Here is a 16,822-nt window from a genome sequence, read left to right as displayed (position 1 = left end):
AGCAAGAAAGTAGAAACCATTTATGTGCTCAGTCCTCCCTTTTGCAAAGAAATTATCCTGTACAACCCCCCCCCCCCTCCCCCCCTCCCCTCATATCTCTGGGAGCCGAGCTACCTTGACCTTCACCACGCTCTACCTGTTGTAAAGCCTCTCAATTTGCAGCCCATTTTGCGCTGGATATAAAAGTGGAGCGAGATTGACCATCAGAGAATAACATGCATTGACATATCCATGAATTCCAATGAAAACCAAATGGACACAAGCAGAGTAAGAGTAGCGCACAGTTTACTTCACCGGTGAACTTTAGAACAGGACACCTATGGCTGCAATGTTTAAAGAAAAAAAATAAGTCTGACTCACCAGCTTGGCATGGCTGTCACACAGAGGTGAGCAATGCCATCGTCTCACTGGAAGAAACTTTCAGTTTTTTAACTCTACAATTCTCCAAATGTAACTTGGCAAACCAAAAGACATCTCAACGTGAGAGTATATGAACATATAGTACAATAGTAACTTGCACATTCAATATAGAGTAAGCTATGGGAAAACATATTAAGACCAAACATGGAAGCTAAGTTGTTTTCTTGGTTCTCTGTTGAATTGTACTCTAAATATAAACTGTGTTTGTATAATATGTTTGTATCCCTTGGATGAAAAGTATCTGTTATATAGATATGTATAATTTATATTGCTATATATTATCATTTGTTGTAACATGGCACTGCCCGACTCAATTGCGATTGAATCAACTACAGTTGACAATTGTAAGATCACACACCCTCTTTATAGCATCAAATAATTAATTATAAGCAAACTTATAAGAAAATTGAACACCTGAACATATATCAGCGTGATAAGATTCATAAGATCTACCTAAAATGACCATCTTTGGGGAAAATTCATTTGACGTGTTTTGAGTTTGGCCCATGTCCCATCCACTGACCTATGACCTATACTGCAGCCAGCCACCAGGGGCGGTCAAGATGCTTTGGCTCATCATCATGGACTGTATTTGGAAAGCACAGGGGAACTTCAGCTTTGAGGAGTCATACCATTTATTTACTGACAAACAGCCCAAAACACACATTGCACTATGTTCAGAGCTACACTGCTAACTGCTAAGTTACTAACTCGCTGCTCTCTCACACGTGTGCGATGTACAACGTACAATATACTTACTGAGCTGATCTACTCCTGCAACAATATTCTGTCTCAAAATTATCAAACTTACTGCAGATCTCACACAGAGATCATACATTTGTGTAATTTGCTCGTTTTCTTGCTACCTCTTAATGCTTAATTTTTGTTTCCACACACGTCCCCGCATGTGCATGATGCGAGCAATATCATAACTGATCTCAGAATGGTTGAAGCAGAGGACAGCTTGACAAGCACACTTTGGCTATAACTAGTCAACAGTCAAAGATCTCAGGATTATCCTCCATGCACAGACCTCCGAATTAAGCTGCTTTCCTCTCCAGTTGACAAGCTACAGCCTTTGTCAACGGGACAGTCACACCCACAAAAATGACAGGAAAGAGATACAACGGCTGCTGGTCAAGCTAGCATGCAGGGAAAATACTTGAAATGAAATTTAATGAATGGAGATTACTTGATGAACGCAAACAGGCAACAAATCGCAGACAGAACGCTGTTCTGAGATCAGATGTAAGGAGAGTTATCACTTCCACTTCAGTATCGTTCTAATTGATGTTTATTTTAGCTTAAACTAGTCAAGAACCGCTTGCCTTGCTTGACCTAATGGTATGCCACTGGTACAGAGCTTTTTCTGTGTTTTTTGAGTGCAGATATTCCAGTTCACAAAATACTGTTTACTATACATGTAAAAATGCTCTTCTGGGCCTGTATTTTAAAAGCCTGCTGATATTTCAGACACTAGTATTTGAAGCAATACTATGGCAGCCTCTTAACATCAGCAAAAATGTTTCTTTTTGACAAAATGATATTGAACAATTTTTACAGATATGTATATCACATTAACCTTCGTGAGTTCAAAGCAATTTTTGCCTTTGTCTGCCTGTTAGTAAAAAGTGCCTCATTAAAGTAAGTTCTTTACAGTTAATTAACATTTATTTTAGAAAACCAACTGATGCCAAAGATATGCACTGCTGTTTTACATGTATTGACTGAGGGAAAAAACAATATTAAGCATAAATGATCCCATTTATTTATTTAAGATAAACACAAGAAGCTTGTGCTACAGAAAATGGACCAGACTCAGTGAATAGCTCCCTAAGCTTAACATGTCCTATGATAACTATTAATTATACAGACTAATGAGCGGTGATAACTAACATGTCTTTGGGGTCATCAGGTGGGAACCTCCTTTCACCAGTGTTTCGTCTAGTTGGTCCCACGACACCTCCAGGAGGCTAGACAGTGATCACTGGCGTCCCAGAGTCACTCCCCTAATGCCAGCCATCACTGCTCCTCACACCACGACTATTTTCCACAAACAACACCATCATCAACTCTGACAAAACACACTAGCAGATTAAGCAGATTCAGCAAACAAACTCCCCTAAACAGTTGGAGAAAGTGGCGGCCATTTTGAATGAGGGAGGAAGAGTCAAGGAGAGATGCCTTTTGAGCTAAACTCTCCCCCGCCGGGTTAGGCTGTTCTCTACTCCCCCACTCTCCAAGACATCAAACAAACAAACAAACAAACAATCAAACTCACCTAAACAGCCAAAGACACACTACAAACCAATTCAATACAAGCAAACAATACAGGCCACCTCACCTGGACTAACCGCATGGTCTCAAAGAGGCTCACACAGGCCACACCCCCACTTAAAAACACTTCCTCTTCCTGGATTTCTTCCTTGCTTCTCCTAAGAGTCTGTCTATCCTAAGTGCTCCCCCTGCTGGGCCCCCAGCTACCATTACTCCTTCTCATCCAAATCCACTGACTGGATCTTGCTGCCTCACCTGACATGTCCTTTACAATTTTCCTCACTCTCTGTCCACTTGCTCCTAACTCCCTTACCAAAGAGACAACAGACCTTGCTACAAATCCTCTACATCCTACTTCCACTGGACAAATCCTAACTTTCCATCCTCGCTGCTCTGCTTCTGCCCCTAACTCTGCATACCTGAGCTTTTTCCTTTCATATGCTTCTTCAACTAAGGCCTCCCACGGAACAGTCAGCTCTATGAAATATACTTTCATTCTACTCCTAGACCACAAGACTATATCAGGCCTTAGCTTTGTAATAGCTATTTCCTGGGGAACTAGAAGCTTTCCTCCTAAATCTACCTGCATTTCCCAATCACAAGCACCTTCTAAGCTGCCTTGCCTTCTTGTTGTCTTACCAACTTTCTCTCCCTCTTGAACAAAATTGATTGCAACTTTCTTTGTTTTAGGTCCTCCTAAATTTGCCTGCCTCCGTAACTCTTCAATTCCTGCAGCTAAGCTTTTTAGAACCTGGTTATGTCGCCACGTATACCTGCCCTGCGACAGACTAACCTTACACCCTGACAGAATGTGCTTTAAAGTTGCAGTACCTGAACACAATGAACATAGTGGGTCTCCATTTACCCAGAGTTTTAGGTTCTGGGGAGTTGGCAGTACATCATAAGTTGCCCCTATCAAGAATCTAATACTACTTTCCTCCATGCTCCAGAGTTCTTTCCAGCTAAGCTTTTTCTTGTCTACACCTTCCCAATTCACCCACTGTCCCTGCTTAGCCTGGGCCACTGCCTTAGCACCCCTTAATAATTCCTCCTGTCTACGAACCTGCTCCACGACTAGCTTTCTCTTCTCCTTGGGACCTGCTCTACTCCACGCCGGTTTGCTTGGGCCAAGCCCCAAGCCTCCCCGGCCTATTTGGACATTACCCACAATCTCTGTATGCCTAAGCGTTGCTTCTGCCTCCTGCACTGCGATTCTTGGATTCCACTTTCTCCCCTTGATTAATATATTTATTAATGTCAATGTAAGACATAACACTGTTGATTGGAAGCTATTTTAGTTTTTGGACATTTTCAATCTCACAAAAACCATGATAAAAACTCTCCATCAGTCCATCCATCTATACAAGTCTCACAACACTTCGCTTTGTGTCGACAAATGAAACTTCAGTAATGGGTTTGCTTAAGACTGAGTCCCAGTGATGATCTGATAGAGAGAGACACTGCAGTCTGTGTTCCTGTGTAGCTCTCTGACTGTTCAACCGACAGATAAGAAAAACAGGCAGCTCACTGAGCAAAACAATAAGAGTTCAAACAACAAATGTCCCTCAGCAGAACAAGAAGGGGAGAAATGGTGTTTAATCTCCACTTTGATAGATCCCCCGCCAGAGTGTGTGCGTATGTGTGTGTGTGTGTGTGTATGTGTGTGTGTGCATGCGTGCTCCGTGACAACAACAGCAGCTGAGTGTGCTCTCACACTTTGCCCTCTGCTGCACCCTCAGCCCCACAGGTCTCTCATTCTACACAAATTTGTTCCCACTTTACTCGCCCTCTTGACATTTTCCCGCTAACTCAATTTATATTTATTATTTATCATTACTTTTTTTTTTTTTTCTTGCAGAGCATGTGAAAACATTTCAAAGTCATTGGCAACAAGGTCAAAAGTTTCTTCACATCCCAGCCCCTGAGAACACAGACATACTTCAGACACTGAAGACAGTTCTACTTTAATAAAATACAAATATAATACTTTTGAAAAAACCCTACCTGCGACCACGAGGGTCATATTATATTATTGCTTCCAGAGACTAATGTCATGTATATATATTGTCATAGGAAGGTTTACTGCAGATATAGTAGATGGAGGAGTAATGTACATCACTGTACCCTGTAGCAACCCAGATCAATGATTTCAGTGTAGAAAATATTGTGTCACAACAGATTTCCTGCACTTTTAAGCAGCCTAAAATCTTGGATTAAGTAAGAGTCTCCTGCACTAGTCTAGATTAGTTAGACTGAGGTGCTGTGAAAACCAAGAATGCACCAAGAACAGTTTATAACAGAATCAGGACAGGAAGTGATTATTAGAAGAATGTATGTGTCATGTTTGAAATTATTTATAAAAACATCATGTATCTAAATGGTAGTAGGTTGCAGGCTACGGGACCACCTTCAAGCTCAAACAAGACAAATTATTTATATGAATGAAATAGTCCTTCAACACATCACAGTATGATGTGGATGATTAAACCTGGTTAAACAATGATAAACCTGAGGGTCGTTGTTCCAAACACTCACAAGTTCATCTTCAAAGTCTAACAACTATAACAAAGTAATACACTCTGGATGAATGAAATGGCCTCACAACAACTATCTAATGTCACCTGTTTATTTTTCTCACAGGTTGTAGTGGCAGGTAAGCACCGCTAGCTGCTGTAGTTGTAATGTTATATGAAAAAACAAAACGTCACATAAGGCAGATTCAGAAATATTCAGGAGGAAGAACATTGTGTGAGCTGTGTGATTTGTGAAGTTACAGTTTTCCACAGTATTGTTTGTGACTTGTGTGATACCAGTGTCAATTTTCCACAAATTAGTGCTTGAAATAATACATGACTCTCATTGATTGTCATACAGAACATATGTAGTTTACAATGGCAAATTAAAAGAAATACTTGCACGTTTTTTTATGCCTCCGCACCGACGACAGCCAGAGCCAGGTTTTCCATCTGTCCATCCGTCCGCCTGCCCTTACCTGTGTCCGTCCTTTTCTTGTGAATGTGATATCTCAGTAACGCCTTGAAGGAATTTGGCACAAAAATTCAATTAGACTCAAGGATGAAGTGATTAGAATTTGGTGATCAAAGGTCGAAGGTCAAGGTCACAGTGACCTCACAAAACACGATTTTGGCCTTGTGAACGCAACATCTCTCACTTTTTAGCTATAACTCTTCACACAGCAATTAGGACAAAGTTAACGAGTTAACCTGAAACCAGTCGGAATGATGGAGACACACGAGTGTGAGGCGGAGAAGCTAGTTTTTAATTGGTCTTTGATTTCAGGTTTATTTAGACTGCCACACTCAAAAATGTAGTGAAAGGGTTTTAAGAAACAGCTGAAGAGGTTGGTTACCCTTTTTGGCTGGATCGCAACAGCAGGGCCAGCCCTATTATCTCGAATCTCACTGACTGACTGACTGACTGACTGACTGACTGACTGACTGACTGACATGATGATATTTCCACGACTGGTCAGCGGACCGACCAGCTCCGGTTCCGGGAATGGGAGGCAGAGGAGGACTTCCAATACACTGAACCTCGCCTCCATTAAATAAACTACTTTCATTCCATGTATCATTATTACTGAAGGAGGCTGAGGAATAACTAAACATAAGATGCACCGAGCAGAGAGAGCAGGAAAGAGAGAGGGAGAGAGAGAGAGAAGTCACTGGTAACAAGACTTTGTACTAACCACTATGACCAATATGACCAACTCTACATATCAAAAAGAGGGAGTTAGACATAAAGACCTGCCTCTAGTAAAAGTCTGTTACGTTCTGGAGCTGAAGTAAATAAAGACTAAACTATTGTGGATCCCAGAAGGAGACTGTGCTCTCTGAGAGATTAAATAAGAAAGATAGTCTGTCTCAAGTTGCTCCGGAGACTCACCTGCTGGAGTGTGTACCATTTGGGCTTAGTCTTTGCCCCGGCAGCCCGGATTCAAGTCCGGCCTGTGGCCCTTTGCTGCGTGTCATCCTCTCTCTCTCTCTCTCTCTCTCTCTCTCTCTCTCTCTCTCTCTCTCTCACTATGAATGAAAAAAAGAAAGATAGTCTATCTTGCCTAACTTTCTCCCTGAGTGATCATGTCAGTCTTTGTCTTTCATTTATGTGTTTGGTGATTTTGTCAGACGATGTCACAGTAATAAAATCAGGATTTGACCACAGGCGGTCCAGACATATACTAGGTTTTGACCTTTTCCTTGTTTTGATCATGTATTGTTTCTATCTTGTGCTCTTTTAGCTCCACTCACAAGAGTTTCCCCCCTTTGCGCTGGTGCTAGCTGGTGGCAGTAACCATGAAACATCCACGTATGCTTGCTTTTCTTTTCTGGTTATTGTTATTCTGGTGACACACACCAGAGTCCATAAATGGGGACCTGTGAGGATTGTAAGTACTGCTGTGTAAAACAGGTACAGACCGGTAGCTCTCTGTGCACTGATAAATGTGTCTGCACATTAAATCTGGCTGTGAAACTCTAATGACTCGACTTCTTGTTCCCCTGCTTTCCCCGCTTTGACTCTTAGATGAAGCCGTGGATTCTTCTGTTCTCGTGCGGACACTTTATCTGCTATTTATCAGTGTCCAAGATTCAGGAACCTTTTTTTTTTCTTCTTTGAATGGGCGCCAGCATCACACCATCTGTTTCCCCCCTGTCCAACGCTGGAGGTGCTGCGTGAGAAATTGATATCCAGTGCTCCGGCTCCACCTGCAAGAAAAGGAAAGAGGGGGGGGGGGGGGGAGGTTGCAGACTAATACCTGCAAATTGTAATAGGGCAAAGGTACAAAACTGTGATCCACCATGAATTAGACGGTTATCCACTGAGCTACTCAGTCGTGAATGTGCAATCTTGATCTTTGCTGGTGTCTTCTCCCTCGAGTCATTCAGTGTACATTCCAATTTGCCAGATTTGGAATCAAATCTGATCGTCCCTATCTTGAGTGGTGGCCGAGAAAAACAAACAAATGATACAAGAAAAAGAAAGAATGTTCCTTGATGTGGGTTTGACAGCAGCTGTTGTAAGGTTTGTGCCCTGCTTAGCATCTGCCTTTGCAAATAGATTACCCAGGGGGGAGGCCACACTCTGCCCACCCCTCCATCACACACTAACCACAGCTGCTGCTTTGATGAAAAGCTGAATGCAGGTCAGCTGTTTTCTCCTCGCAAAGGTCCGGCTCTGAACCGGGGCCAACAATATGTGTAGGGGGTAGAAACAGGGGGTCAGTGGTGGTGTTGAAGCGGCAGGATGTTTTAGAAGCCAACACTATGATTGTTGAGCTGAGTGTCATGGTCTGCCCTGAAGGACTCTTGACTCTGGACCTTTGTGTTATTATTGGACTCTTTTGGACACGTTATGTTTGATTGTTCTGGATTTGATTTATTTCCTGTTTTGCTCTTGCACTCCTGTTTCTTCTCAGTTTGGATTTTTGAAGTTTCCCTGAGTCTCTTGCTCCAGTGTTTCCTGAGTTTAGATTTCCTGTTTTACTTCTGTTTGAGTATTCTCAGTGTCTCCTTGTGTTTTTGTTTTTTGGACTTTTAGACGTGTTTGGTCTGCATTCGGGTCCTCACTCTACAAAACTTGACACTGATGATTTGTGTCAAGTCCGACTGGACCAAGTTGGACTTAATCTGTTTCAGTCTGCCTTAGCAAATAGTGATGGTGGCATCCGATCGGTACAGTCATCACTGTACAGTGTTTGATTATTTCTATTATTCTTTATATGACTATGAACATCATGCTGTAATACTTCACATTGAATACTTCCATCATGGACCTATGATAGCTTCATCAGACAGCTGTTATTAGAGGAATGTAATGCCATATTATTTCAGGCATATGTTATTTGGCCTTTATCATTTCACTTTCTTACCGATCATTTGTTGCTCATTAGAAGAAAACTGTCCCGTAAACTAAAGTCAACAGTCAGTCTACAGCATGACAGCTGGAAGCGATCATTGGTCCATGATGGAAGTATTCAATGTTAAGTATTATTTATAGAATAGCGTCTAACTGTAGCATATTTTCGATCTGATATTACATTGTATTTTATTTCTCATTAACCTATGATCTTATAAAACGCTTTCTCATAGTATATTAATTAATCAGTATAATTTGGTGCAACAGTGTCTAAGTATTGTTTATTTTGGATATAACATGTAATTACAGGCGGTTTCTAATTGCAGCATAATTTATGTGTAGCCTCTAAAAGGGGTATAACTATGTTTGTTTACTGTCTAATGAGGAACATATTTATAGTTTTGTCTAATTTGATACAAACTACGGCTTGCTGCGTCTCATTATTGTGCCACCATGATTATTTTATTAAAGCGGTCTGGCTCTTACAACTGGAATCAGCAGTGTGTGAGCAGGAGAGAGAATAATTGAAAAAATATTGGACAAAAATAGATCAACTATTAGAGATCAGTGAGAGCCACAGTTCATCTGAGTGCATCAGTTTCTTCACCATTCATGCAGCACATGACGGGATCATTTTTGTTTTAATTCAAGTACAGAAGATAGAAATTTGTAGTTTCTGTTAATCAATAGCACAAATCACAAATTCAAAAAAGTTTTTTTTTTTTTTTTTTTTTTTCTTCTTCTAGCCTCCATATAGTATAATTCTGCAGTTGTTGCAGCATAAATAAGCGAACTAAACAGTAGTCGGGTTTCCGTTGCAGTTTTGACTCATGATATTATTCCAATTAAATGTAGCCATGGATTTCCAGCCAGTCTGCTTCCCTGTTGAAACCGGCTCCCTGGGGCACGATGCGAAAAACAGTGTTTCTATTTCAGTTTTGCGAAATATTGCTTTGTCAAATTGTCTGTAAAAACCATAGCATATACAATTTTTTCCAAACTCACTTGTTTCCATTACTCGTTTTTTTTTATTTCGCAATCTTAAGTTGTGCATTAAGCAGGTTAATGGAAACGCACAGAGTTTTAATTTATTATCTTATTGTCTGAAACATGTTCTAAAGGACGTTCCCCTGTGTGTGGTTATATGCTGTCTTGTCTTTTTTTGTCTGAGTGAGACTGAATGTTCGCTGCACTGGAGCTGTGAGCTGCAGAATATGTTGAATAAGTTTTCTTCGGTGATCACTAACCACCTGAGCAGCACAAGTTTGCTGTGCTCAGTAAAGAAAGAAGAAAAGTTACTCCGGAAATTGGTCTCTAGTTTATCCTGCCTTCACAAAATTACATCTTCATGGACCAATGAGAAGACCCCTCAATATGTGTTCCGTCTTCCAATAGCTAATTACCTCAGCCACCTTTAACGGAAACAGGAATTGACCCTTGAGTGTTTGCTGACATCACTGGAGCCAAACATCAATCTAAGTTATCGCAACGGCGGCCACTTCATCTCCCGCAGAAGCAGTTCCATGCTTCATTTCAAGTTTGGTTTGGTGCGGAAACCCCCCCCCTCCCACTTTGCTCCTAAACATTAGAGTCCAACTTGTTTCCATTTTCTTTGCAATATTCAACCAAAACCAACTTAAATCACGAGTCTCAGAATCAGAAGCTGGATGTAACAACACAGCCTAGTAGACAGTAGAGGAGCAGTGGCAGTATACAGCACTGTAAGGACATCACACTTGTTGGATTTTTAAAAAACATTGCCAGTGAACATAATCACAGCAGTGAATATACAGTACTTGACAAAGCAAATTAGTAGTCTAACTACGGAGGTGGGGATGGAGCGGATACTGATGAAACAGCCCTTGACAAATTTTCCCGAACTGATTTTGACTTTCCATAGAGCCATTACCATCAGAATGAGTCCACACTTTTCTCCCTTCTCCTTGGCCTCGTGCTGATTTAAATGGGAACATAAATTCAGTGTGCTTGTTCAATTCTGTAGGCGAAATTAAAAAACCGAATAGGTGCACTGCATTAATCAGTTGCAGCTTTTTCAAGCACTACAAGCTCCAAGTGTAATTATGATGATGAATAAATATTGATGTATCCCTGAATTAAATTATCAATGCATTGCAGTGGGGATTCATCATTGTCCTATGCAGCCACTAGAATAGAACTTTAATATTTATTTATTTTATGGATTAAATTAAATTAGTATATTTTGTACGTGCGCACTGATGCGAAAAGCTTGGACTGAAAGTTAGAGGCCGGGGAGATTTAAGAGGACAGTTGTAATTGCTTTATGTCATCAAAACAGATGAATACGGAAGGATTCATGATTTCAAATACAAGACATTGTTTACTTGCATTAGAAGCATTTCACTTAACACAGGATCAGTGTCAATTTACAACCCTGTCTCCTAAAAATGACTTATCTACAACTGCAACAGAAAATACGCTGTGTAAAAACGTCATCACTGGCTGGATTATGTTCAGGGGTAATGTGTTTTTTTTTTCTATGTAGTGGGTGGTGGACATACAAAGTGCAAGAGAGTCAGACTACAGACCAGAGTTTTGCCTCCACACTCCTGTCTGTGGTTTAGTTAACAAAAGCTCTTTTGGTTTTGGTGAAATACTCTGGTGTCAGAGTGAATAAGCCACAAAAGCACAGTTCAAAAGTCATCATGTGCCTCCACAGACTGTGATTCATAACAGCAGGAAGCTCGTCTCAGTCGGAATAAATATATATATTTCATGCATGCGATGTTCAAGAATGCACAGAAACAGACAGTTCAAACACCAAACAAGAGAAGTATATTTAGTTACAATAATTCATGTTTTGGTGAACATTCGACTGGTTCATGCAAATGGATGCAGCAAGGCAGGGCAAGTTTATTTATGCAGCACCATTCAGACACAAGGCAATTCAAAGTGCTTTACAGAGGCATGGAAATACATGAAACATAGAATATTGGGTGACATCGCAATAGCATTTAGAAACAATAAAAACACATTTGAATAAATAAACTTATAAATAGAAAATATATAAAATCAGGTAGGAGACTTAGGAAACGATTTCAAAAGAAGTGCTGCGGTGATAAAAGACATTAAAAACAAGCAAATGCACAAGATTAAAAAGATGTCATGTATTTGTTTTATTGGTGAGCTCCAGCAAATAGTCATGTCCACATTTAAATGAGCTGACAGCTTCTCAGGTGTTCAGGAAGCCACAGAAGTGACCAGAGGAACGTCTATGGGGAATGTTATTATTTACGGGAAAAAGAGAAATGACAGGAAATTAGGGGAGAGACAAATGGAAAATGGCATAAAAACCAGGGATGTCGTTCGTGGTTCATGGTCAGTGCCTTAACCCCTTTAGGCCACAATGGAGTATTAATTGGGAAATTCAAATTAAGCGCTAAAAATGAAAAGTTTGTGGCCTCATGTTACATAAAGGAAGCACACGGGTTTGTGCAGCCTGTCATGAATCACTGTCATATGCCATTTTATCTCTGACATGAAGTATACTTTCTCAGAAATAGCCCGCCTGCCCCGTAACGAAAAACGATGACAGCGTGACATGAATTACGATGTTCAGTGAGATGAGGCAGGTTGTTTTGATGGCCGTGTAGGAGGCTCCTCAGAAGACATGGACAGAAAAATAACATAATATCGACTCAGTGTAATTCCTGGAATGAACCTGGGCGTTGAAAGGTTTGGAGCAAAGGTGCTGATGCCAGAGAAGGAGGAGGGGGAGGAGGGGGGGCAAGCAAGTACAGCTGGTGGATGAGTGAAAAAAAAAAAGGAACTAAAAAATAAACTAATGGGCAATAAAAACGTGACTCTCACTGCTTTTTCTGCCGCTTTATGTGACACAATAAACAGGACAGCTTAGAGGGGGAAAAAAAGGAATGGCCATTTTATCAGCTGGAAATGAGTCTGTCTTTCTCAGCCCCAAAGACTCATATTCATTCTATCCTTGTCACAGCCCTAGGTCACTTCCCACAAGCTTCTTCTCCGCACATTTGCCAGCATGCTTGTTTAGCCTTTCTGTGCAGATTTAAACAGTCAGTCTGCATCCTCAATGCTGGAGTCGGAAAGGTGTTACTGGATGCTGACACACTCACTTTTTGTCTTCTTCAATTTGCAATAAGGAGACAGTGCATTAAAAAAGTGTTGGGTTGTGTCTGTAAACACATAGCAGGGTTTATTATGTTGCCTCATAGCCCTGGTTTATTTGGTGTACTATGAGCGCACTGTTGAGTTGCACATGCTGGTTTTAAGGGGTTTTATTTGCAGCCAACCAACTCGTTGGGTTACTTTGACCCAGCTGTTCGTTCATTCGCTTCCCTGCACGGAACATTGTCGAGCTGTCTGGACCCGTCGGGCGTTCAGAGGTTCTTCAGAGGATTTTATGATGACTGATATTAAGTGACAGTAACATTAGCTGCTAATTCTGGCCATCACAAATTTAATAGGTGTTACATTCCCTGCCAGCGTTGCCTATTTAAGACTATTTAGATGAAATTTTAAAAACATCATTAACATTAGCTGGCGATTTGGTGATCAAAAATCAAACATTAAAGATGACATGTAAAACATTAAAGTTACATCAGGTACTATGTTTAGCCATTGAATGATTAAACGGATTAATCTGAATTCCTGGTTTTTACTTATTTTTCACTAATTAAAACAAACGCCATACTTGGGCCTCACGATTAGCATGCAATACACCCCTACAGGACTTTCTAATTTATCTCCAATTTGCAAGCAACAATCATCTGCTAAAAAAAAAAAAAAAGATGTATAATGCAACCATTTCTGATCTGTGTGGAGGGAGTGCTCTCACATCACTTTTATGAAATGGGACACAGTGTTGACGGAAAATTCATGGCCAATTCCACACCCTTTCCCCAGGAGAAATACTTTAGTCACGTTAGCGGTGAGGTTCTGGGGTTAGCAAGGCCAGTTAATCTATCACTTGATATGTTATTAGCGGTGCAGGTATTTCATCACAAAGCAAACAAGCATTAAAGAAAGTGGAACTTCGGTAATCCCTCAGCTTTTCATTCCTCACCATCATCTGAATGCCTGTGCAAAATGTCATGGTAATCCATCCAATAGTTGTGAAGACATTTCCATCTGAACCAGTGACAGCACAAGTGGAAAACTCACAGAATCCCTAAAAGTAGGAAGGATACATCATCTGAGAACCATAAATGTCCGTATAAAATTATGTCCAATTCATTTAATAGTCATGGGGACATCTCACTTAATACCATAAATGTTAAGCTCGTGGTAGCAAAAAGATAAAAAGCCAGTGATCAAGAAAGTTATTAAGTTTTAACCTCTGGGTATTATGAACGTCTGTAATGCATTTTGAGCCAATCCGTCAAGTGGATGTTGAGATACTTCACTGGATATGTAAAACTTTGACATGCTGCTGGCGCTACAGCAGATGAGAAGGTCAAAGGATCTCCAAAGTCGGTAGGATTCATCCACAGAGGCCTTGGATATTTGCACCATATGTCATGGTATTTCAGCCAACAGTTCAAACTGAGAGCTATCTGAGTGGTGGTCCAACTGACCAAGACACACCGCCACCCCTACAGCCGCGCCACCGGCACCACTGACAACACATCCCACCGCACGATCTCACTGTATATTTGTATCCTCTTGTCGAACCTTGACACTGACCCTTGGCAGCTACTATGACAGACATCCGTCACGGATTGACCCTTTCAAGGCTGCATGTCTTCGTCTCCGGACCTGGGGGAAGAATTATTCTCGGTGTCTGCAGGTCTTACATACATGGACAGAGGATTTGTGGAAGTCAAAGCTTGACATTGTGACTAATGAGATTTCAGCATCATAGATATCATCGATCTCGAATCCAATCTAAGAGGCATTGATTAAAAAATAACTGCTACAAGATTCAGAAGTGCATCAACCTGCTCACATGGACCACAAGGCCCGTAGTAGTTACATTTATTCAAGGCTCTTTTCTACATAATCAAAGCTGTAAGCCTCACATCACTTCCAGCACAGTGCCAAACAACAGTCGGCTGGCACGCATTGAGTGGACAAACTCCCAATCTACAGCAAGGTCAGAGGGTTAACAAACAGATCCTTCATTATAGCCAAAACAATCTTCTTCTCCCACACAATTAGTGCCAGAGCTCCCGGCGGAGCCCGACAGCACAGAGCTGCCGTCTGTCTGCTCCCAGCTCGGTCCGCTGCTTTCTGCCGCTGTGCTGGCTCCAAGCATCAGGCGAAGCGTGTTTCCACGGCCAGCAGTGAGCAAAGACAGCTACTGCCGAGGGCCCCGGGGCCACAAGAGGGTCCCCAAACACATTAAAAAATAAATAAATAAAGAAGAAAAAAAACAATACAAAACAATAAACAATGTATCATCAACTTTGGGTTTCATTCTTGGACCATCATCAGTCTTCCATTGTTCTCTTCTGCAACTAAATGAGAAATTTAGTGCAAGAAAGCCTCACATTTTACATAATATGTTCATCAGTCAGTTATTTTTCACATTGCAAACTTCATTTTGAAGCTGTTATGCAGAAAGTGGCATTCTGGCTTTATGTTTTATTAATCTGAATATTTATATTTTTGTCTTATTTTACTTTAAAAAAAAAAAAAGGTTTCAAAGTATTAAACACACTCCCTCTGTAGACTTGAAAGGTGGCTATAAAAAGTTTGTCATTTTGTCCTTTGGTGGAGTCATGGTCACCTGAGGCATTGACACACATTAATAGTATTTAAGTGAGTTCAGCATATTTCTTTCAGCGGTGACTGAGAGATCACCTGCCAGGATGATGTCTTACAGTCTGAGACCTGACATGTAGTGTGGGCTTGTGGCGGCTGAATTGTCTTCTAACTGGACAGAAGCCATGGATAATTCTATACACTAGGAAGCTGCTGGGCTCATTTCAGGCACTCTCGCACAGAGCCAAGGATATAATTTAAATGAACTTTATTTTGTCAGGGCATATCAGAATAAAAATGTCCAAAACAGAAATCCCAAAAAGGGAATTAAACGCCGACCGGTTTTGACTACTACAGGGTTTTCCTCATGGCGTGGTTGGAAAGAGAAGTGAACCAGAGTGGAGTGTTGTGATTCTTTATATTGACAGATCTCACCAGCATTACAAGTAGGCTATATAAACAAGAAGTCAATAAGTCTCTCTCTGAAGTCATTTATTGAGACGATCACCTCCTCTGTTTCTACATTTCATCTTCAACAGCACCTTGCATTCACCTGGAGACTCACTACGGCATAACCCAGAGCACCCGGTATTTTTCTTTGTGTTCTTGAATTCTATATATTATTTCTCATAATGTTAGGTGAGCTGTGGGGGGCGGAGGCACAAGGGGAAGATTGGGACGGGGGGAGTTGAACAGCTTGGTGAAAGAAGCTGTTGGTTGTCCGAATAGAGACACGCCTCTTGCTGTCTCCTCAGTGCTAACTAATGCTTTAAACAGTAGGGTCATTTTCACAGTACATGACAGCTGAGGGGCCCCTGATTGATTGTCATGTTCAGTTTGAACGACTGGTCTGGGCCAAGTGGCTTGTTGGGAGGAGCTGTCGTTTGACAGTCCGGGCTTGTTTTCGAGGCCAAGGCAGCGTGGTCAGGGTTTCCTCCACGTGTGAATGCACCAATGTGCCGGGGGGGGGGGGGGGGGGGGGGGGAATGGATGAGGAACAACAACAAGACGAACAGTAATGTGCTTCATCCATAACATGCTGGGCACATATCCCATAATTACTGAGCGCGTTGGGGTCCAAACATACATTAGCATTGATCATCACAGCACAATGCTACCTGGTTGAAGCAACTGATGACACCAATCATTGCCTAAATGAATCCCACTTAACACCATTGGCTAGTTATCCCAGAGTGATTACTTTCCTTTTAAATTAGAGGCGTACATCTGTCACAAGGTGTTACAATAGCTTTGTGTTCCTGTAGATCAGCATTGCAACCAGCAGGAGAACTGCGGAGTTCCAGTTGTGGTCGACTATAGAACAGTTACAAGGACCTTGGTTGTTCTTTGCAAGTAATTCTCTTTCATGGTAAATACAAAGTGTTAAGCTTTTATTCTCCCCTCTGCTGGTTTTTCAGAGTGCCCTTTAGGTAAAAGTAAATGGAAAAATAGTTTTGCATTTTTTTCCAAATGACTTTGGTCACTTAGCGGAGCGATGAGCCGTTACATGCAGCCTTAACGACTTTCCTCCTCC

Source organism: Seriola aureovittata, chromosome 17, assembly GCF_021018895.1.
Source record: "Seriola aureovittata isolate HTS-2021-v1 ecotype China chromosome 17, ASM2101889v1, whole genome shotgun sequence".
In the NCBI taxonomy this organism is placed as follows: Eukaryota; Metazoa; Chordata; class Actinopteri; order Carangiformes; family Carangidae; genus Seriola; species Seriola aureovittata.
The sequence above is the reverse complement of the archived record's forward strand: the minus strand, read 5'-3'. Positions refer to the sequence as shown.